The 23,641-nt window shown below is 41.3% G+C and overlaps 1 long non-coding RNA gene across 2 annotated transcripts in view; it reads left to right on the forward strand.

Moving 5' to 3' along the window:
• The window catches only part of LOC101141537 (uncharacterized), a 90,174-nt gene that overhangs the window by 55,715 nt on the left and 10,818 nt on the right, over nt 1–23,641 (forward strand). For both annotated transcript variants that reach the window (XR_008667921.2, XR_010135000.1), the window contains exon 4: nt 16,630–16,858. This is a non-coding gene — a long non-coding RNA (uncharacterized lncRNA). The remainder of the gene's footprint in view (nt 1–16,629; nt 16,859–23,641) is intronic.

A 23,641-nucleotide genomic window follows, 5' to 3' on the forward strand; every position in this document is an offset into this window, starting at 1 on the left:
AATTCAAAGGCTCATTAGTGGCTGCCATGAACAACTATATGCCAATAAATTGGAAAATCTAGAAGAAATGGACAAATTCCTGGACGCATACAACTTAGCAAGATTGACCATGAAGAAATCCAAAACGTGCACAGACCAATAACAAGTAAAAAGATGAAAGCCATGATAAAAGTCTCCCTGGAGAGAAAAGCCCAGGACTTGATGGTAGATACACTGCTACATTCTACCAAACATTTAAAGAACTAATACCAATCCTACTCAAATTATTCTGAAAAATAGAGGAAGTGGGAATATTCCAAACTTATTCTATGAGGCCAGCATTACCTTGAAACCAAAAAGAGACAAAGACACATTAAAAAAAAGAAAACTATAGGTCAATATCCTTGATGAATATTGGTGCAAAAATTCTCGACAAAATACTATTAATAGCAAACCAAATTCAATGATACATTTAAAAGATCATTCATCATGACCAAGTGGGATTTATCCCTGGGATGCAAGGATGGTTTAACATACACAAATTAATCAATGTGATACATCATATCAATAGAATGAAGGACAAAAACCATATGATCACTTAAACTGATGCTGAAAAAGCATGATAAAATTCAACATCCTAATATAAGATGATGTTCATTGACTGGAAGAATCAATATCATTATAATGTCCATACTACCCAAAGTAATCTACAGATTCAATGCAATTCCTATCAAAATACTAATGAGATTCTTCACAGAAATAGAAAAAACAATCCCAAAATTGACATGGAACCACAAAAGACCCAGAATAGCCAAAGCCATTCTAAGCAAAAAGAACAAAACTGGAGGAATCATATTACCTGACTTCAAATTATACTACAGAGCTATAATAACCAAAACAGCATAGTACTGTCATAAAAACAGACACAGAGACCAATGGTATAGAATAGAGAATGCAGAAACAAATTCACACACCTATAGTAAACTCATTTTCAGCAAAGGTGCTAAGAACATACACTGGGGAAAAGACAGTCTCTTTAACAAATGGTTCTGGGAAAATTGGATATCCATGTGTAGAAGAATGAAAGCAGACCCCTACCTCTCGCCATATAAAAAAATCAAACTAAAATGGATTAAAGACTTAAATCTAAGACCTCAAACTATGAAACTACTACAAAAAAAACTTTAAGGAAATTCTCCAGGACACTGGTCTGGGCAAAAATTTCTTGAGTAATACCCCATAAGCACTGGCAATCAAAGCAAATATGAACAAATGGGATCATATCAAGTTAAAAAGCTTCTTCACAGCAAAGAAAACAATCAACAAAATTAGTTGTTGGAGAAAATATTTGCAAACTACCCATCCAACAAGAGATTAATAACAAGAATACATAAGGAGCTCAAGCAACTCTATAGGAAAAATCTAATAATCCAATTAAAAAAATGGAAAAAAGATTTGCATAGACATTTCTCAAAAGAAGACATACAAATGGCAGACAGGCATATGAACAGGCGCTCAACATCATTGATCATCAGAGAAATGCAAACCAAACTACAATGAGATTGAGATGTCTCACTCCAGTTAAAATGGCTTATATTCAAAAGACAGGCAATAGCAAATACTAGTAAGAATGTGGAGAAAAGGGAACCCTTGTACACTGTTGGTGGGAATATAAATTAGTACGACCACTATGGAGAACAGTTTGGAGGTTCCTCAAAAAACGAAAAATAAGCTACCATTTGATCCAGCAGTCCCACTGCTGGGTACTACCCAAGAGAAAGGAAATCAGTATATTGAAGAGATATCTGCACCCTCATGTTTTTTGCAGCATTGTTCACAATAACCAAGATTTGGAAGCAACCTAAGTGTCTATCAACAGAGAAATGGATAAAGAAAATATAGTTCTTATACACAATGGAGGACTATTTGGCCATAAAAAAGAATAAGATCTTGTCATTTGCAACAACATGGATGGAACTGGAGGTCATTATGCTAAGTGAAATAAGTCAGGCATAGAAAGAAAAATATCACATGTTCTCACTTATTTGTGGGATCTAAAAATCAGAAACAATTGAACTCATGGAAATAGCAGAAGGATTGTTACCAAATGCTGGGAAGGGTAGTGGGGGTGGGGATGGGGAAGAGGTGGGGTTGCTTAATGGGTACCAAAAAAGTTACAAAGAATGAATAAGATCTAGTATATGATAGCACAACAGGGTGACTATAGTCAATAATAATTTAATTGTACATTTAAAAAATAACTAAAAGAGTATAATTAGATTGTTTGTAACATAAGGGATAAATGCTTGAGGGGATGGATACCCCATTTCCATAATGTGATTATTATGCATTGCATATCTGTATCAAAACATCTCATGTACCCCATAAATATATACATCTACTATGTACCCACAGAAATTAAAAGTAAAAAATTAAAAAAGAAAATTAAACCTGGAATTAAGTGTGTGGGTTGCAAAATGACAACAATTTAAATACACAGACATACCACATCTTCATCTTGACTTGTTTGAAACTGGGCATCTTGAACTCCAAAGCCTAAAGCCTCCCTTGCTAGAGGAAGCAACCCCTCTAACTGATGATATTAGTTTTCTCTTTCTGTTATTTCCCAGTAACAACCCCACCTAGACCAGCTCCCTTGCAAAGGGATGCCTATTTTTCTCAAGCTTCTAAGTCCCCATCCTTGGTTGTCTCTGTCTGACCTGAATAAAAAAAAGTTTATACTTCAAAATAAATGCAAGATGTTCCTATTTTTTTTCAGCACAAATATGGGGGAAACGTGTGGGATTGGATTCTAAGGCTGTTAGAACAAAAAGGACAGAATATAGAACTGGATCGAGCCAAGCTGATTTTATATGTGTACTTACCAGAGATGGTGGATCTAATGCTAGAAGTGGTTCTGAAAATTAGTTTGCCTGGTTGCTTGATTGAAACTTGGACTCCACATGGCCTGAATTCATGAATTCAGTGAGGTTGAGGCACAATGTTCAAGATTAACTCCAAGACTTGACAAGATAGGAATATTGGGATGGAATTATCATATGCAAATTGTATACCCTTCTTCCCCATCCCCTTTATATACACCGAAAAGCCCTAGAACATAGTACCTTTTTTAAGAGGAAAAATTGGGAAATAGTATGTATTACTGATGGGAGTATATTAGTCCATTTCCTGCTGTTGATAAAGATATACCCAAGATTGGGAAGAAAAAGAGGTTTAATTGGACTTACAGTTCCCCATGGCTGGGGAGACCTCCGAATCATGGCAGAAGGTGAAAGGCACTTCTTTCATGGTGGCAGCAAGAGAAAATGAGAGAGAAGCAAAAGTGGAATCCCCTGATAAACCCATCAGATGTCGTGAAACTTATTCACTGCTATGAGAACAGTATGGGGGAAACCACCTCCATGATTCAAATTATCTTTCACTGGGTCCTTCCCACAACATGTGGGAATTATGGGAGTACAATTCAAGATGAGATTTGGGTGGGGACATAGAGTCAAACCATATTAGGGAGCATCAACATCTTTGAGAAGCATTATGGTGACTTCCTTTGTACACACAGACAGACGCAGCTACTAGTTGTGCTTCCTGATTTCCATGGGGATCCTGGAAAGTTAGTGGCTAAGAGTAGTTCTTTACCACTAGAGGCAAGGTCAACACAATTACTGTAATGGACAGCAAGGACAAAGAGGTAAGTGGAATGACCTGCTGGGATCTTTGGCAGTGCCTAATTGATTACTGTATTATTGGGAATGAAATAAATATGCAGCCTATTACAATATTACTTCTTTTGCATGACAGAAATACTCTAGGTCTGATATCTGGGATCTTAATTTGAGTGGACACAGTGGAGTGTCTTAGCTTCCTAATTAATGTCCAGGCATAAGCCAGATCATAGACCTGAGGCCCTTGATTGAAGGGGAGGCTGGCTCCCTTGAGTAAGAACGTGCAACACTGCTATAACTATATTCTGTAAATATTCCTTCGAGTCTTCCCCAAAGGTGCCTTTAGCTATTTACTAGGGTTACTGTGCACTGGGGGAAAGGAAATCTTCAGACTTTTCAGGGATTTACTAGATACTGAATTGGCTCTGAATTGACATTAGGGACCCCAAATGCTACTGTGAGCCACTAATCAAAGTGGGAACTTCTGGTGATCAGGTGATAAATGAAGTGTTGGAACAAATTCATCTCCTACAGGACTCAGTGGATCCATAGACCCTCCCTGTAGTCCTTCCCCATCCAGCTCCAGAATATATAAACGGCATAGATATATCCAGTGACTTGGAATGAGGGCTATTGTTTGCCAACCATCTCTGTGGTTTAGTCTTGTCTCCTCAAATAAACTGGAAGCTCCAGAGAATGGTAAACCTCGCTTAGCTGACTCCATTTTTCCCTAACCTTTGGGGGAATGCTTTAGTATTAGTTATTCAATACAAATTTATTGGTAGTAATTTTGTGAACCATGCCAATTTCTTGAAGCATTTAGGAGAAGTAACTAACTTATGGGGTGAGTGGAAGACAGACTGCTCTTTTAGATAGAGGGAAAGGTATCTGGCTATGGGAAAGAAACATAAATCTCTGATATTTGCCTTCTAGGGTCTGCCAAATTCAGAAAAGCATTTATTGATATCTACTCTTAATGCAAGACATGCAATTTATATTTATAGTCTAAAATCTTCAATCTTCATGACCTTACTGTGAAGTAGATTTTAAGATCTCTCTTTTATAGCTGAAGAAACTGAGGTTTGGGAACGTTAAGTGGCTGGTTTGGGGTCACTCAGTATTTGGCAGAACAGGAGTCCAAGCCCGAAATGTTAGATGTTTCCCATTTTGCCCTGGTTAGTTTTTTTTTTGGCAGGAAATTTAAAAATTTTTCTTATACTTTAAATATTACCTTTTCATAGAAAAAGTAAATTATTTTTGTCTCTTTGGCAATTATAATTTCAGCTACTACTGAGAACAGGAAGGATGAGAAGGAGGAAGAAGAAATTTTTTTCTTTTTAACCCCTGGGGCAAGTGTTGACCTGCGATGTCTCTCTTTATACTGTGTAGCCCATAAAGGTACATATGGGACATTTAAACATGTCTTTACTAAAAAACAGAAGATCGTAAAAAGGAGATCAATCTAAAAGTTTATAAGAAATTTGATAATTTGCTTTGTAAGAAATGGCTTGCACTCCATGGCTTTAGGCCTTGCTCTTGGGGAATTTCTCCCTCATGCTTCTTGGACCTTTTTGTGGAATGCCTGAAGCTAGCTCCCATCTCCTAGAATGCTCATCCATGCATTTACCACCTCTGCCACAATCCCTGTTGTAGCCCACCTCCAAGATATGAAGCTGAGAGACAAGCAGGGACCTTTGGATACAAAGGGCTTATGGAAAGGAAGCCTGCATCCCACCTGCTCCCTCCTGACTAGGGTCTTCCCAGTTCCTCAATCTTCCCCAACCATGGGGTGTGATCTCGAAGACTCGGTTAGGAAAAGCTATCTTAATGTAACTCGAGAACTCACACAACTCACATAAATCTACACACACCCTGCAAAAGATGTTTTTGTGCTTTGCCACACTCTTTGTCGTAGTATTCTATAAGGGGAGCTCTGTCATTTCTTAGGGTCAAGGACACTGAAATGGCTTAATTTGGACCAGATTCTCCTAGAGCATTAACTATTTCCTAAGAGTATCTTAAGACAGCTTGGAGCGGTATTGACTTTTTAGGTCTAATGGACCTAAATGACCCATTTAACTTTGAACCTTTAATATAATAGATTCAAGATCAGAATCCTCTTTGACTTTATAGACCATCAGTGGAGCTCAGTGGTGACCTACCTTAAACGTTCCTGTTAGGTCCAATGAACAGGTGAGGGAATGAGAGAAAGAAAAATATGGAAAAGTGACAGTAAGAAAGACAAAGGAAAAAAAGAGAAATAATAGGAATAAATGAGTAGCACTTAATAAAGTGCAAGGATGTATTCTTATTCTGGATCTTATTCTGATAAATCAGTAAAGACCTAATTATAAGAAGTGAGAAAAGCACAATAATATGAAAAAACACAGAGGTTTGAGGGGTAGGGCACTGGGTGATGGTGAAGGATGATTTCCTGGAGTTGTCATATTAGTTGCATCTTAAAAAAAAGTATAAAGAAGGGCAGAAGAGCCTCCAGGCTGGTGGTGGGCATGGGCAAAGGTGAAAAGCCATGACAGCAGGAGGGGGTGAGATCCTCATTCTGTGTAGGATCCACATCTGGATGACCTCCCATGTCCATGCCTGTTCTCTTTGTTATACTCTTTTGGTAGAGATCATTTGTGGCCCACCCAAATATCTGTTCTTGCCTTCCTTTGTAATAACAGGTCCTCATGTTTTACAAGGCACTTTTGTTGTCTCTCTTGCAGCCATGTGTGGTCTTGTTACTAAGTGTTAGCCAGTGAGATGTAAGTGGAAATATTGTGTAGGGCTTCTGGGCAGGCTTCTTGAAGGGAGGTGGGTCAGCTTGGAGGCACTCTTCTTGTCTTGCTGCCTCTTCTCTTCCTGGCCTAGAATACAGATGTGATGGCTTGAGCTCCACAGCTGTCTTGGATCCTGAGATGGCCTGGAGAGTGGACATCATTAGCTAGGATATGGAAGTAGAATTATTGAGTCTTCTGTTTTGCTGAACATGCTATACAAGTTGAGGCAGAGCTGAATTTTGTGGGAGGACAGGGTTTTAAAAGCTGTGTAAAGGAAGGGTAGACAGAGGAACAGAAAGCTCTTATAAAACAGTGTGGGCCCATCCACTGTTACTCCAGAATGTCCCTTGGAGGTCTCATGAGGAGGTTAATAGAATAATACATTCAAGACAAACAGATCTTTTCTTGGGGATATGCACTAGGTGGGGGAGATTGTGAGTGAAGAAAGAAAAAATAAGAAAATTAAGCCAAAAAGCAAGTTTCTGTAGCACACAGAGCTGGGATAATTTGAACCCAGAACCCATATCTAACCCCAAAACCCCTTGCTTTTTCCATAGAACATACAAGAGGAGGCCCATGTTGATTCAGAGGATGAATGAGAGGTGAGATATCACAGTCACATTAGTGTCTCGAACTTCCTAAGGGCATCACAGGGATCTGGCTTACTTCCAGAAACAGACTTATCTCTGAGAATGGCTAGCTAATTTGATGGGACCATTTTTTTAACCTTTTGTTTCAGTAGAAGAGAGTGTTATACTGCTTATGTTCAAATAGCTCTTCCCTTCACTTTCCAACCAATTTCTTTGGCTTTGATAGATTTATCCCATGAGTAACTTGGTGAAATCATAGACATTCTAAGAGTTTGCCTCCAAGCTTCCGAAAGGAGTGAGGGAGTGTTTTGTTGTCCGTTATTCCATTAAAAACTGGGGTGCGTGTGTGTGTGTTATGTAGTGTGTGATATCTATATGAGAAAGAAAGAATCAGAGGAATTTAAAGTTCTGCTATAAAAGTGGGGAGTTCTGGCCCTGGAGGCCTTTATCCTTCCTGAGAGGCAGGATTTGTTAGCTACCATTTTAGCCTGCTAATGCCAGGTTCTGCCAGTCCTGTGACTTTGCCTTGGTAGAGAGCCTTGCCAGCTCTTCATTTTTGTTATCTTCTTGGTTTAAGGAAAAGCTCAACAAATCAGGCCTGGAGGGCCATCTAGGAGCTACTGGAAACTTGCTTTGCATTTGTTCTTTATTGTTTCTTTTATTTCAGCCTGTGCTAAAGTATTGTCTTATTAAGGAAGGCTTATTTGTCTACCCTGACCTCCTAACACTCCTAATGTCCTTTGTTCCATATTCTTCTCCATAGCATGTATCAACTTTTGATATAAAACACATTTGGGCTGGGTGCGGTGGTTCATGCCTATAATCCCAGCACTTTGGGAGGCTGAGGCGGGTGAATCACCTGAGGTCAGGAGTTCAAGACCAGCCTGGCCAACATGGTGAAACCTTGTCTCTACTAAAAACACAAAAATTAGCCAGGCGAAGTGGTGCACACCTGTAATCCCAGCTACCTGGGAGTCTGAGGCAGGAGAATCACTTGAACCCAGGAGGCAGAGGTTGCAGTGAGCCAAGATCACACCACTGCACTCCAGCATGGGTGACAGAATGAGACTCTGTCTCAAAAAAAAAAAAAAAAAAAACCAAAAAAATAAAAAACAAACAAGCAAATAAAAAACACACATTTGACCTGTTTACTTCATTGTCAAGTATCTCTTTACTAGAATGTAAACCCTATAAGGGCAGATTTTGTCTGTTTTGTTTACTGATATGACCCTAGTACCTAGGACAATGCCTGACACATAGTAGACAATAAATTTTCATTGAATGCCATGGTTTCCAGCTATCTATTGGCAAAAGGTATTGGTTAATGGATAATCTGGTCATTAGGACCACATGGACATCTAGAGTTAGCAGAGAATAATTCCCATTTTCTCCTTGGAGTGGGCCATGGTAAGAATTTTTAGATCTTCGTCCACCTCAAGTTCACACTCACCTTCTTCTTTTCAGTTCCCACCAATTTGGTGTTTTAGGACAACAGCCTCTTCCCACCATGTTCTGTGTAAACTCTTTCTGTGTTATCAGGAACCTCTTTATGAGGTTCCAGCAGAGAAGATAACCTTATAACCTCTATATAGCAACATCACTGAGCATGTCGGGGAGTGAGAAGAACCCTGGAGTGTCAAGAGACTTAGATCCCAGTTTTGACCATGCAGAGATCTAATTGTGGGCCTTGAGTACCTAATTCAACCCAGTACATCTTTGCCATTCACAGATTTATTGTTTGTGAACAACTTTGAAGGTGCATGGTGTGTGATATAATTTGTCATTTTTGTTGAGGCTTGAATTTGAGCTGCCTTGAGTCTTGGATACACATTTCTTAATGAGAACTGTATGGCTAAAAAGTAGCAGGAACCAATTTGAACAGGCTTAAGAAGAAAAATGGCTTAAGTAGGAAAGGTATGCATGGCTGGATACAACTGAAAGACTCAAGATCCAGGTTCTCAAGGTCTGTTCATGAGAATTTAGAATTCTTCTCATGCCATCCTTTCTTCAGTGGCTGTTGTTTGAGTGCATTTTATGACTTCGGTGCTAGGAAAGAGGTAGTGAGAGATAAAGAGAAGCTTAGACACTGCCTTTGTTCTCAAAGAGCTTATTGCCTAGTTGAGGGACAAGACTCTCCCTCTCCCCCTGCAATGAACACCTCCTACAGTGAACACCGGTAGCTGACTGAGTTCACTAGTCCTGGGACTATTTCACATCATTGTGACATAACTGTGCCCTGAGGTAAACTCAGGTAGTCTTCATCCAAGAGAGAATAATGTTTTATTATTTTTTTCCTTCTAGGAACTATAGCGTTTGCTTTGTAGATTGAAGGAAAGATGAGGGGAACAGAATGAATAAAATATTGGAAATGTGAGTGAGTCTGGTAGTGGAAATGCAGAGCAAAGAAATGACAACAAAGAATTCCCGTGAGAGGGAATGTTCCGTGCTGGGCAGAAGTGAGCAAGAAGGTGTGCCCAGCTGGTGGAGGACTTAAAATGCCAGGCCCATGAGTTTAAGCTTCATAGGGCAACATGGAAATACTGCAGATACTGTTTAAAATGTAAAACCTTCTAATGAAATATTTCATTTATGCAAACATACATATATATGTGAATATAACAAATGAAGAATAAAACAAACACCTGTGTGCTCTCTATTCCACTTAAGAATTAGAACATAACCAATACTTTTGAATTCCTTTTGTGTTCCTCTTCCATATGTTTCCAGTTCTGTGTTTCCTATTCCCCAAGAGTGATCATTATTCTGAATTATATATTCATTATTCTCTTGCCTTTGGGTTTAATTTTACTATGTATATATTAAGTTTCATATAATTTTAAATTATATATAGATTAATTTCTCCCTGTTGTTTCAGGCTATTAACCTTACTTTTTCTATGTTTTATTTCTCCACCACCCTTCTTGCCTTCTTTGGGGTTGTTTGTTGTTCATTTTGGTTTCCTTTTACTGGCTTGGAAATTATTCACTCCATTAATATTTATTTAAAGATAAACATTTACATTTTATTACATGCACTTTAACAGTCTAAAATCTATTAGAATCTTAACTACGATTTTCTCAAGTACAAGGATCTTGGAATGCTTTATTTTGTATTACCCCTGTCCTCTTCAGCATTGTCCAGTTATTTTGTTTTTAAATACACAAAATAGGTATTATTGCTTTTGTTTTACTTTGTCAATATTTGTTAGATTTATATACATGTTACATTTTCATTGTTCACAGTTTCTTCCTGCATTGCTAACCTTCTGCTAAATTCCTTAGTGAGGATATCTTTGTGGTAAACTATTTTATTTTATTTTCTAATCTGATAGGAACTTGAAATGTGGGTTTTCTGGATAGACTGTCCATAGTTGACAGTTCCTTTTTCCTGGCACATTGAAGATATTATTCCATTATATTCTGACTTCCATTGTCACAAGTGAGAAGTCTGTTGTTAGTCTAGTTTTTGATTTCTTTTTTGCATTTTTATTTTTGGCAATCAGTCTTTTGTGTGTTTAAAAATATGTTTATTTTCTTTGCTCTTCTGCAGTTTAACTACAAAGTTTATAGGAGTGCATTATATTTTATTTATACTACTTCATATAATTTTGTTTTTTATATGAATGTATATCTTTCACAAATTTTGGAAATTTCTTATTATTTTTCTTTCAATTATTCCTTTGAATATTGCCTCTATCCCATTGGCTATTTCTGTAACTTCAGTTACATATGTGTTATATAAATTCTAATTCTATCCTTCATGTTTCTTGACTTCACCTTCCTTCCTATTTTCTACCTCCTACCTCTCTATGCTGAGTTCTATATAACTTGTCAGCTCTTTTCCACTTCATAAATTTATTTCTCAAGGGTGTCTAAAATGATGTTAAAACCTTTCTTGGAGTTTTTAATTTCAATGATTGTATCTTTCATTTTAATTAAAAAATGTGTCTTGCCATGTTTTGATACTCTCTGGCACTTTGTCCATTGTCCCAATTTTATCTCTTTTCTTTAAATAATTTAATAATTAGTTGTATTCACTGTCTGATAACCCAGTAGTATTCAAATCTGTTGGTGGGCATAACTTTGATCTTTGCCATTTCTACTGATGCTGGCTTCTGTTAGCTTGTTACTTTTTTCATTTCTTAAATTTTTACTTGGGCTCTTGTTTGATTGAACGTAATTTGTGGGATCTGATTTGAGGACTTTGTGGTTTTTATTTTTCCCCTCAAAAAATCTGCTTCTGTTTGAAATTGGGAGCACCATTAAACCAGGTAGACTTCAATTTCTCAGATTGGCATTTTTTTCCATATGAGCAGTACGAATTCAAACTTCTGATGTCCCAGTGAGAACAGATCTAGGTTACACATTATAAGGGAAGACTATTTATATATATTTCCATCTAGAGCTACCACAGAGACAGTTTTCCTTTGTTAGAAGGCTGCTTTTTTTCAGTTAGCCCTTTCAATGAGGATATATATTTATGCGGAAGACTTAGTAAGTTTAGTTCCTTGACCTTGCATGAGGCCAAAGCCTGGCCTCCCATTTCCCATTCACATCAAAGCCACATTGTATTAGGGTTCTCTAGAGGGACAGGACTAATAGGATAGATGTGCATATGAAAGGGAGTTTATTAAGGAGTATTGACTCACACGATCACAAGGTGAAGTCCCACAGTAGGTCGTCTGCAGGCTGAGGAGCAAGGAAGTCAGTCCAAGTCCCAAAACCTCGAAAGTAGGGAAGCTGACAGTGCAGCCTTCAGTCTGTGGCCAAAGGCCTGAGAGCCCCTGGCAAACCACTGGTGTAGGTCCAAGAGTCCAAAAGCTGAAGAGCTTGAAGTCTGATGTTTGAGGTCAGGAGGCATCCAGCACAAAAGAAAGACAGAGGCCAGAAGACTTAGCCAGTCTAGTCTTTCCACGTTCTTTTGCCTGCTTTTATCCTGGCCATGGTGGCAGCTGAGTAGATTGTGCCCACCCAGATTGAGGGTGGGTCTGCCTTTCCCAGTCTACTGACTCAAATGTTAATCTCCTTTGGCAACATCCTCACAGACCTACCCAGGAACAATACATTGCAGCCTTCAATCCAATCAAGTTGACACTCGGCACTAACCATCACACACATTAATCTCCAAAACTCTGGGTTTTTGACATTTGCTTCCAGGGTATCACTTACCACTCCTGTTTCCACTCACTCTTTGCTTGTGTATGTAAGTATGTGGCCCTTGTTGACTTTTCTTACTTCCTTGAAAACACAGAAATGTATTTAAAAGTGTTTGCATGATTTATCTAGTACCTAAATGTTAGGATCAGAAGATATTTTCAGAATGCTCAGCCTGCTATAGTATCAGAAGTAAAAGTGACGTTGTAGACTCTTTGAAGGAAGTTAACAGGGAAAAAAGGAGTCCTGGATTAAGAGTCAGAAGAGGTCTTAGTTTAGTTACCCTGAATTCAGACCCAGAGACAAATCTCCTAGAGACCCTGAGAGTGATGGTTTCGTTGTTAGGAAGCATGTGAGGGGGTGAGAAAATGTGACAGCTGTGGAAGAGAAGCTGAGGAGGATACCTGAACCAACAGGTTTCTGCTTTGGGATTGATTCTCAACCCTGCTGGGACTCTCTGTGGATCCATCTAGAATGTGCCTCAGAATTGTCTTCCTTGGGCCGGGCACGGTGGCTCATACCTGTAATCCCAGCACTTTGGGAGGCCAAGGCGGGTGGATCACGAGGTCAGGAGCTTGAGACCAGCCTGGCCAATATGATGAAACGCTGTCTCTACTAAAAATACAAAAAAATTAGCCGGGCATGGTGGCACGTGCCTGTAGTCCCAGCTACTCAGGAGGCTGAGGCAGGAGAATTGCTTGAACCCGGGAGGCAGAGGTTTCAGTGAGCTGAGATCGCGCCACTGACTCCAGCCTGGGTGACAGCGAGACTCCATCTCAAAAATAAATAAATAAATAAATAAATAAACTAAAAAAAATTTAAAATGTAGAATTGTCTTCCTGAGGGATGGGGAAGTGTAATATGTATACACCAGTTCACATTTCCTATTGGTGAGGGGTATTCTTGATGGTGTTGAATTCCTGGTTATTTCTGGCCTGCCTTGCACAGGAGCTGAGCAGTTTCCAAGGTATTAGAGAAAGCCCTCAGGCAGTGAAACAGAGAGTGTGAGTATAGCTCAGAAGCTCTCAGTGCTCCTGGGAGCTGCACCCTGAGGCTATAGGTAAACTCAGCAGTGGACTAAGGACTATGAGGCAAGGTGTCAACAATGTCTGCTATAGACTGGAGTTTCTGTCTTATTTCTTGACCTAATTACACTTAAGCAAACACTACAAAATGATAGGGACTATGGTGTTTAAGATTAATAAGAGAATAATATAGAACAGAAGTTGGCATATAATAACCCCTGGGCTAAATCCAGCCTGCCACCTGTTTTTGTAAATAAAGCTTTATTATACTACAGCCACGCACATTCATTTATGTCTGTGCTGCTATTATACTGCAACACCTGACCGAGTAGTTGCAACAGAGCCTGTAATATTTGTAGTACAGACACAAAGCCTAAAACATTTACTATCTTTCCCTTTCCAGAAGTTTGCCATCCCCTGATTTAGTAGAACTGATCAGGAAGGACCCTATTATTGAGGAGACAAATTTGGGAACTGCTGTGGATTTCCAAATCTGAGATGAGAAGAGCCGTGACTGAGGTCTATACCTAGTACCTAGTCTACATCTACAGCTATTTTTTTGAGTTTAGAGAATTATGGTGAAGGAATTTAAAAAAACAATGGCAGGGTCTTGAGTCTGAGAGACCCTGAGAATGGTGGTTTCATTGTTAGACACTAAGAAGTCAGGACATTTTTGTTTGGGGCCGGGAGATGATGAGGGATTGGGATGGTGAGAAATTTGGTTCAAGAAGAAGTCTTGAGTCTTGAGGGCAATTGAAACGTCTAGTTTCTAAGTAAAAATACAGTGCTGGGATGAAAGTTGGAACTGCAAGGCAGTGATGGGACTTCCCATGGATCTATGTGCCTGGACAGCTTGCTGGAGCACTGGGGGGCTGCAGTCCCACCTGTCTCAAGGATTCTACCATCAAGGCCTGCACCATCCACCATGTGTTTTCGGGGGCTGCCAGACGTAGGGACTCTCCAGAAAGGAAATTCTCTAGTTTAAGCTACTTCACAGTACATAGGCTACCAGATCTGTGACTATGAAATATGAAGTAAACTTGCTTTCCCCCAAGCTTCTGTGGCTGGAGAACTCGTCTAACTACACGAGACAGACAAGCAGCCGCAAAGACAAAGGGAGGCATCCCAGATGCTCCCTTTGGGGCCTGGGGCTCCTCTGTTCTCCCACAACCTGTCTCGCTGTTCGTCAGGAGATGCTGTAGTGATGGATGACCCCAAGGCGAGGCACCCAGCAAAATGCCCAAAGGATGTAGAAAATCTGGTCTGTTCTCAGATTCATGGCCCACATTTCACAGTCATCACAGTGCAAGTGAATCAGTTAGTTTTTTTTTTTTTTTGTCCAGGGCCTCTAGAACTAGGGTAGCTTGTTAGTATGACTAATAAGGCCACAGATGCCAGGACATGGAAGGGACTTTAGAGTAATGCCAAAATTTCAAACTAGTTTTAAAGTGTAATTAAACAAAACAGAGGGGTTTTGTTGTTGTTCATTTATTGAATAGGCAGATATTTTATAAAGAGAGGACACTAGACAGGGGAAGAAGACCTGGAAGAGCTGGGTGTGAGTCCTGGTCTCATAACTTACAAACTGTGATCTTAACAAAGTGACTTTATTTAATTTTTTTCCGGCTTTATTGTGGTATAATTGACAAATAAAAATTTTATGTATTTATAATGTATAACATGTTGCTTTAATGTATGTGTACATTGTAAAATGATTACTGCAATCAAGCTAATTTACATACCTAACACCTCATATAGTTATTTTTGTTTTTTGGTGTGAATATTTAAGATCTACTCTCTTAGGGATTTTCAAGTATACACTATATTATTTTTAACTATAGTCACAATGCTGTACAATAGATCTCCAGAACTTACCCTATCTAACTGAAATTCTGTACCTTTTGACCAACATCTCCCCATCCCCTGCCCCCAGTCCCTGGCAGCCACCATTCAGGAAAGTGACTTAGTTTGTTCCTAGTTCCTTCTCTATTATTAGGTGGGAGTGGTTGTCGTGAGAAGTAAGATAATGAAAGGGCTTTGTAAATAGAAAGTACAGTTTAAACTGTAAGCATAAAAAATGTATGGTGAGGCAGTAGGATAGTTAAGTGCGCCTAGAGTTCATGCTTATTGAGCACCTACCTGTGAAGGCAATGGTCAAGTGCTTTCCATTCATTGGTTCGTCTAACCGTTACCTGCGCCCATTGGATGCAGATGTTTTTCTATTTTCTATGTTTTACAGATGAGGAAACTGAAACTTGGAGGTTTTCAGTAACTTGCTTACAGAGGTGAAACAATGAGACTAAAGGACATATGGCCCCTGAAGCCACACTGGCTGCACAGACAAAGCCCCAAGTTGGCAGTACCTTGGTTTGGTTGCCAAGATCTAGGACCTCAGCCTCAGAAATTTGATTGCTAGTATACACAAGTGTGAACTGGACTTATGAGTTAATTTAATCTAAATCTAACTTATAAGAGACTGATAGATGCAATCTAGGATGTCAATTTATGAATTTATAATGAGAAACATCTAATAAGTAGATTGAACCTCCTTTTAACAGATCAGCAGGGTCTTTTCTTGTAGGGAAGCCAAATTATAATCAATAGCTTGCTTGATGGAGATGAAATCAGAGCACATGAATTGGTAATAGTAGTAACAATTACAGCCATGATAGTAGTAATGACCAACACACTGACCAACTACTAAGTGCCAGGCATAATGATTTATGTGAACTATTGCATCTAATTTCTACAGTAATCCTAGCAGGTACTGTTTTGTTCCCATGTTACGGGTGAGGAAACAGAGATATAGCAAGGTTAAGCAACTTACCCACGGCGGTGAATGTAATAAGCAGTAGAGCTGGAATTTGACCCCAGGCACTCTGCTCCACTGAGGGTTGATTTGCTTCCCATAGGCAGCACCACATGCGAAGATTTCGATTCCAAATTCAGAGGGAAAAGTCAGGGTGCAGCATATAGCTAGCAGCAGAAAGTAGTTTGTGATAAGGCCCCTATGGGTGGCCAAGCAAGAAGAGGGCAGGAAAGGCTCACGGAATCAGAGAAGTCTGCATTAGTGGATGAGGAAGGCTTGAGATAGGCCTGGAAGCATGAGTAGGATTTGGGAAGGTGAGACTCACTGGAAGCAGAGCAAGTGCGATGAGCCAGAAGGTGGGTGATGGAATGTGCACAGCACACCTAGAAGACGCGATCTGTACTGAGAGGCAGAGGGAGGAAGTACTTGGAGAACCTCCAGTGCTCAGGGTGGACCTCAGATGCTGAGTTGGGGTTTTATCCCAGTCTTTGGTAAACATAGATAGTGTCATGCTTGTCTACAGGTCTGAATTGAGTGCCAGCTCTGCACCAGGCATCCTAGGAGATGTTGAGGACAGAAATGTGGCTCACGTTCAGTCCCTGCTTTCCAGGTGCTTGCAGCTTGGTCCAGGAGGCCAGCAGGACCAGACAGAAGACCACAGTGACACATGGGGATGGCTGTCCCACAGGCAGAAATGAGCAGCCGGGAGGAAGCCCGGGCAGCCAGCCACCCAGCTCCCTCCACATCGTGGCCCTAGAACGGAGTCTTGAAGAATAAGAAGCCACAGCTTGTCAGGGAATCAGGCTGGAAAAATGTTATGAGACTGAGTAAGACCAGAGGTAGGTAGGCTTGGGTACCCGCAAAACAGGGAAGGTGTGGCAGCAGGGAGCAGGGTGCTGGGCACAGAGAGAAATGAAGGGTGGGGAGGGAAGGAGGTTTCTTAACCACACACCCCAAGCATTTCTGGGCTTCTGCAGAGCCAGATGGGGAGGGGCACACAGACAGATGAGTCATTGTCCTTGCTCTCCAGCCTGTCAATCTAGGAGCAAATAAGACTAGACTGCAGGTTTTTTGTGGGAGTAGAACCACATCTTGCTCATTTTAACTTTAATTCTCTGAGAACAGTGAGCGGGTGGCTGGCACATATTAAGTGCTCATCTGTTGTTCATTGAATAAATCAATAAACATAAATAAATTTCATGTAATGCATAAGTGAATAAATGCTAAACAAAGGTGAATATAAAGGAAGCAGTGGTCAGTGCTGACTGTGAGGATCCAGGGCTCAGGGTCAGCAGGGTGATAGCCCCACTCATGTTGGGGTGTCCCTGGGGAAGGGGGCATCTTCAGTGTTCCCAGCCACTCACCCCTCAACTCTCATCACTTCATCCCCTCCTCTTTCTGCCCAAGTGGCCTGGGACTGAGAATCAGCCTGGGCAGCACCAGAAGAGCTTTGCAGAGGAGATTAAAAGCAAATCAAAGAAGAAAAATTGTGGCTCAGTTTATGTCTTCCTAATTAAAACCCCGCCAGTCTCCCTTCTTTTTCTTCCCAGCTAATGTTACACTAACGAGCTGAGTTTAGTGGCATTTATGTAGATAAAAGTCCCAATGATTGATCTCAATGGCTTGTTAAAATTAGTTTCAGTCCACCATATTGATTTAATTCCATTGCTTGAAAGTGCTAATTAATAATGATAATAAAAGTGTCTTGGCCCATTATTATCAGTGGGCAGGCGGGGGAGGGAGGCGTGTGGAAGCTGGGGGATCGTTGTTTTTAGTGTCACTTACTCTGGCTAAGGGTGGCCTTTGAAGGCTGACTGCGGGGACAGGAGGCGGGGGGACTGCTGGGCATATGGGGATGGTTCTGTCCCTTTCTCTGGATCTGGTAAGTCCTCGTGGAGGTGCTAGGGGCCGCTGGAGGGGAGGGAGTGGTGGCTGCACAGGTGAGCAGTGCACCTGGCTGCCCTCTAAGCCCTCTTGACTCCCTGCAGAGTTTGAGGTGTGCAGGGGGCACTGCTTGCCTGAGAGATTCTTGAAGGAGGTCAAATCTTTAGACCCTGTTCTAGAGGTGAGGAGGCTAGAGGGAAGGTGTCAGGAGTTCACTGCTTGGGTTCCTGATCAGCAGCAGAAGACGCAGGCCTGGACATCTCAGCTTAAAGGCTCAGCCACTCAGACCCAGTGCTGTAGGAAGCCCAGGAGTGGAGGGAGGGATTTGGGGCAAGAAAGCTCATGGATGAAGGGTCCAATGATGGACAGGGGAGAGGCACTTCCTAGGGCAAAGAAAGGAAGGGCCCTCAGACATTGAGTTGAGTTGATAAGGGAGAATTAGAGGTTTCTTCAACATTAATTAATTAGTTTAGCTTTCAAGCAGTCTTCTCACCTGAGATAAAGGCTTATGCTCCTGGAAAAGATTCTTGCAGCCACTCCAGGGAATGGAATGTGGGGGTGAGGGGAGGGTGGTGCTAGGAGTGAGAGCAGCACCTGGTGGAGTGAGCAGATATTCCAAGACTGTGGAAAGGGCCCACATAAGAAGCACCTGCGTGGCGGGGGTGGTTAGTGGGAAGAAAGTGGCAGCCGGGGAAAATGTCTCCTGCAATTTGGCTAACTCTCCATCCCAAATTCTCCAGGATTCTTCTATAGACCACCATCCAGATCTCTTCGTCTCTCTGTCTCTCTCACTCGCTTGCACAAAATGAAAAGTGCATCATACAGAGGCCTAGTTTCATTAACCACATGTGGCTTGCATTTTAGAGCAGTTGGAGGGCTGTATTTCTTCCTCTACTGAATGTAATAGATTATACTCTGAGAACCGGGAAGGGAGTAGAAAGAGTGTTCAGGTCCTTGGGGACGGGTGGAGAGCCTGGGACAACAGAGAAACACCCAGGTTGAGGACATGCACTGTTTTGAGGTGAAGGGCCAGGGATACACAGACACAGCCTGCAGAGGCCACACAAGAACTCAGCACCCGGGCCACCATGAGGGGACCTTAATTCTGAGGCAGGTTCCGATTAGTCTGTCGTCGCTTATGTGTCCCTGTGAGCTGCTCATTCCCTGGGCTGGTCTACCAGGCAGGAATAAGCCTTTAAAGGCAGAATTCTGTAGGTTGTGCAGCTGCTAGATTAGGCAATTCTGGGCATCTCAGTCTAGAATGAAATGTCCAAAGGGATTCGTCTGATATATCTATTCCTAGAGGTGTTCTTTATTGAAGAATATTATAAAATCCCCCCCAGCTTCCCCCCAAAGAGATGAATTGAAAACTTATAGAATGCAAACTATATATGATTTGCTTTACAGTTAACTCAAGCATAATTATATGTAGTAATTATACTGTGGAGTTCCGATATTAATTACACTCCATCCTCATTAAGGAATTAACCAAACCATGTGTGGCTGGGGTGAGGAGGAGGAGGGGGTCGTTTTTAGTATGATTTACTCTGTATTTTTCTTCTTCCACGTTAGGCTGTTTTTTTCTCCTGTGCTTTGTGCACAGGATGAGCAAGATGTATTTGTTCCTCCAGTGGTTCTGGTTGGGATATGGCGTTCCTTGCATCAAGGTCCTCCTTACTAACCACAGAAAGTTATCTGTGTTTAAGTAAATCCTCTAGGTTTCTTGAAGTAAAGAATCTTTACCTGGGATACATAGGAAAGGGCTTCCTCTAATCTGATCAGTCAAATCCCGACTGCCAGCTTTACTTTCCATGGGATTTGGATTTGAAGGATCCTGGCTTTCTGTTTCTTGATGCCTACTCCCTGACAGCTGCCCCATATTCACCACAGTGCCCTACACTCTGATAGGGTGAAGGTGTTTGAGCTAGACTCATTTTGGGGGAAGAGTAACTTCCAGATTGAGCCCAAGCTTAGAATAGAATGCCTTGGGTAAAAAATATGGGGATCCATATGCTTCCCTGTAACACTGTGAGGCATCCTCCCTGATTTAACTCGAGAATATTGCTGTTAACTATTTCATACACGTGTTTGGATGGGGCAACAACGCTCTTAGCTGGAATGGAATCTTAAGATCCTGGTAGGGATCTTAAAAGTGATCCGTTGATTTCTCTGTTTTTAGGTAAAAGACATCATTTATGTTCTTTAGGGTCCGCAACTCCCAGTGGAATGTTGGAGACCATAGCACATTCCATCATCCCAGTACCTTCGATGGTTCCTTTCCATTTGGCCATAGCATTTTCTCCTTTTCTTTTTCCTCTTGCATTTTTCGCTTCTGCCCTCTTCTGCAATCCCAGCTTCCTGTTCCCAGCTGAGACTGACACCAGAGAACAATAAGGCTGTCCCTACTGACTGTGAGAGGGAAAGGAAGCAGTAGGGACAGATAAGCTGCACTCAGGACAACATTGTGTGTATGCAGTGGGGAGGGTGCTTTCTCATGGAGATTCCTGACACTAGGAATGGCAGGCTCCACTTGTCCCACAGGACATGGCTTGGGTGACAGCTGGGATTTCTCAAGGGGCCAGAGTGATTCCCAGCTGTGATTTTGGAATAGGTGGCATGGGTGATCGAGTCAGATGGATGGAACACACAGCAAGATGTTCCAACCAAGAGTTCAGTTTGGGCATCTGATAGACTCAAGTCTGGAAGTGAAGAATCTCTGACCATACTCAGTGGAGGATGCAGTGAATAGTATCTGGTATTGGGGTTGGGGCTGGCAGGGTACCAGAGTCCACTCACTCACAGAATGGAGGGTCTGTTCAATCCTCCGTGGGTGAATACATGTTCATGGGGTTTTAGGGGGTTGGCAAAGGGAGTTTCTGGAATAGCCAGAGAGAAAAAGAGTAATTTTAAAATCTCACCCGATTTTGTTCACTCATGTGAAAATGGAATTTGTCATCAGATCCATGGGGTGAATGCTGGCTGGGAAACTGGAGGCAAAGGAAAGATCAGGAGCTTGGTAAATCTCAAAGTGGAGTGGAAGGTGAGGAGCCAGCGAGCAGGGGTGTGAAGAAAGACAGTCTAAGACTCTGTAGTGAGAACAGAGAGGCTGGAGGAGGGGGAACAGCTGCACAGCAGGGCAGCCTGAGTTGATGCCACAGGGTTAAGTTGTCTGTGGGCGAGGGTACTTGGCATTTCAATCCCACTGACCTCTCTAGTGAATCGAGCTGAAGCGCAAGTGTCGTATGAGTGTGACAGTATTGTGGTTCAGGGATATGGGAGCACCCAGAGCAGGCCTCTGCTATTCTGGATCTTGCATGTGGTCAGATGCGGAGAAGAATCCATATGGGGGGTGGGGGGAGTCAAGTATGGAGGATAAGAGAAAAATTCAATGGTCCAGAGACTAACAGGCAGTGATGTCTGAGGCTGGCCCCACTAGCTTACAAGAGCCTGTTATGCACATGTCTGTCCAGTTCCAAGTTCTGTGACATTATGTCGGTAAGTTGTTAGCTAGAAACCAGCTGTGATGAGAGTATTTACACCACAGGAAGTGGCAAATGCTACAAATCAGGGTGTTTTTCCCCTTGAGTTGCTGGGTGTTAAACATTTACCAGTGCTCCACTGGGAGCAGGACCTCTTTTTGTGGCCTGTAGATTAGTGACAAGGGACACTGGTGTGTGCTTTACTCTGTGGGATTAGCTCAGAAATTATACAGACTGGAGCCCCTGATGAGTCTGTGTTTTAAGAACTGAGGGAGAGAGACACAGGTGAAAGAGAGGAGAGGGTTGGCACTTGCTCTGACAGCTTCACAGGCTGCTGAAAGTAGCCATCAGGGGCCCCACTCTTAGCCTTCTGGCCACTTGCCTTGCTCTGGGTGTGTTGTGTGGGCTCTGTCACATGCTGCCGGGTAGTGAAAATGGATATAGACCTGCTGAAAAACAATTGGAATCATGTTCCATGAACTTAAAACATTTGTACCCTTTGACCCAGTAATTCTCCTTCTGGGAGTCTGTCTTAAGAAATCAAACCTAAACACATGTCTATTTTTTTTAAACCTACGAAGCCAAAAGATGTTAGCTGCAGTTTTATTTATATTAGCCAAAAGTTGAAATTAATTGAAATGTCTAAGTATAGCAGAATGGTTAAATAACTAATGGCATATCTTCTTAGTAGATTATTATGCAGTGATTTAAAAGGATGTTGATACACTTTGGCTGTGTCCCCACCCAAATCTCATCTTGGATTGTAGTTCCCATAATCCCCACTTGTCGTGGGAGGGACTCGGTGGGAGGTAATTAAATCATACAGGTGGTTACCCCCATGCTGCTGTTCTCCAGATATTGAGTGAGTTCTCACAAGGTCTAATGATTTTATAAGGGGCTTTTCCCTCTTTGCTCGGCACTACTCCTTCTTGCCTCCATATGAAGAAGGATGTGTTTGCCTCCCCTTCCACCATGATTGTAAGTTTCCTGAAGCCTCCCCAGCCATGCTGAATTGTGAGTCAATTAAACCTCTTTCCTTTATAAAGTACCCAGTCTTGAATATGTCTTTATTAGCAGCTTGAGAATGGACTAATATAGAAGTGAAGGAAGTTTATGAAAAAATATAGAAATGTTTGTGATAAGAAGAATACAAAATTGTAGAGTAGCATTTTTCTAAGCATGTTTTTTGGAACACTATTCCCATGTCAAATATATTTGGAAATACTTGGTATCACACGCCCCTCTCAAGACTTCATGACGCTCATCAGCACTGAAGGTTCTGAGAAGTGTTGTGGCTTAACCTATTGCTTCTTGAACTTGTTTCACTCTGGAGTCCTTTATCCAACCAACATCTATTACCATCTTTGAACACTGGTGTTCTGCGGGAGAAAGTTTTGGGAAATGATGACACATAGAATGGTTATAATTAGGTTAAAATTCCACTAGAATATAGAGAAATAGCTGGAAGAAAAATATAACAAAATTCAAGTAAAGACCATGGGTAGCAATGATGTAAAAAGATTATTTAATAAATCTTTCTTTTTTCATGCATCTGCCAGAAATTATTTGATATGCATAGATTATTTTATTAAATAATTTTATAAAGGTCTTGGTCTAAATAAGTTTGTATTTTTATGCAGTTTATAACATATAAGTTTCAGAATTTGCGCTTTCTGCCTAATGGATAAAATATCCATATAACCCAGTAGGATATTTGATAAGAGTCTGATGGCCTGTTAATACTATGTAATAAATAATAGTATTTATTCTACCATGATGACAATTTCAGAGTGTGAATTTGGACTTGGGAACAGCCTACTTCATGACAACCAAAAAGAAAGAGTCTTTTAAGAACTAGTAAACAACTAATAGTTAAAGGTGTGCCAGGCACTATTCAGATCACTGTATACACATTAACTTATTTAATCCTCTCAGCAACTGCATGAGGTAGGTAGGTAGTATGATCACCGTCATTTTACAGATGAGTAAACTTAGCCACAGAGAGGTTAGGTGACATGCTCAGTTCCAAGTCCTCCATCTCTAGAGACCAGATTCTGATGAGTACCCAGTGCTGCCTCCTACTTAGGGAGCCAGTGATTAGACCACATCAGCAGGCAGGATTTCACAGCTGCTGATTTAACCTAGATCCCAAACCATTCTTGCCTGTGAGAGTGACAGAACCCTTTCCTCTGGGGTTGGTAAGCTGGAACCACACAGGCCCCTCATGTCCTCTGGCCATATCCTCTAGTAGGCAAGAAG

Source organism: Gorilla gorilla, chromosome 7, assembly GCF_029281585.2.
Source record: "Gorilla gorilla gorilla isolate KB3781 chromosome 7, NHGRI_mGorGor1-v2.1_pri, whole genome shotgun sequence".
In the NCBI taxonomy this organism is placed as follows: Eukaryota; Metazoa; Chordata; class Mammalia; order Primates; family Hominidae; genus Gorilla; species Gorilla gorilla.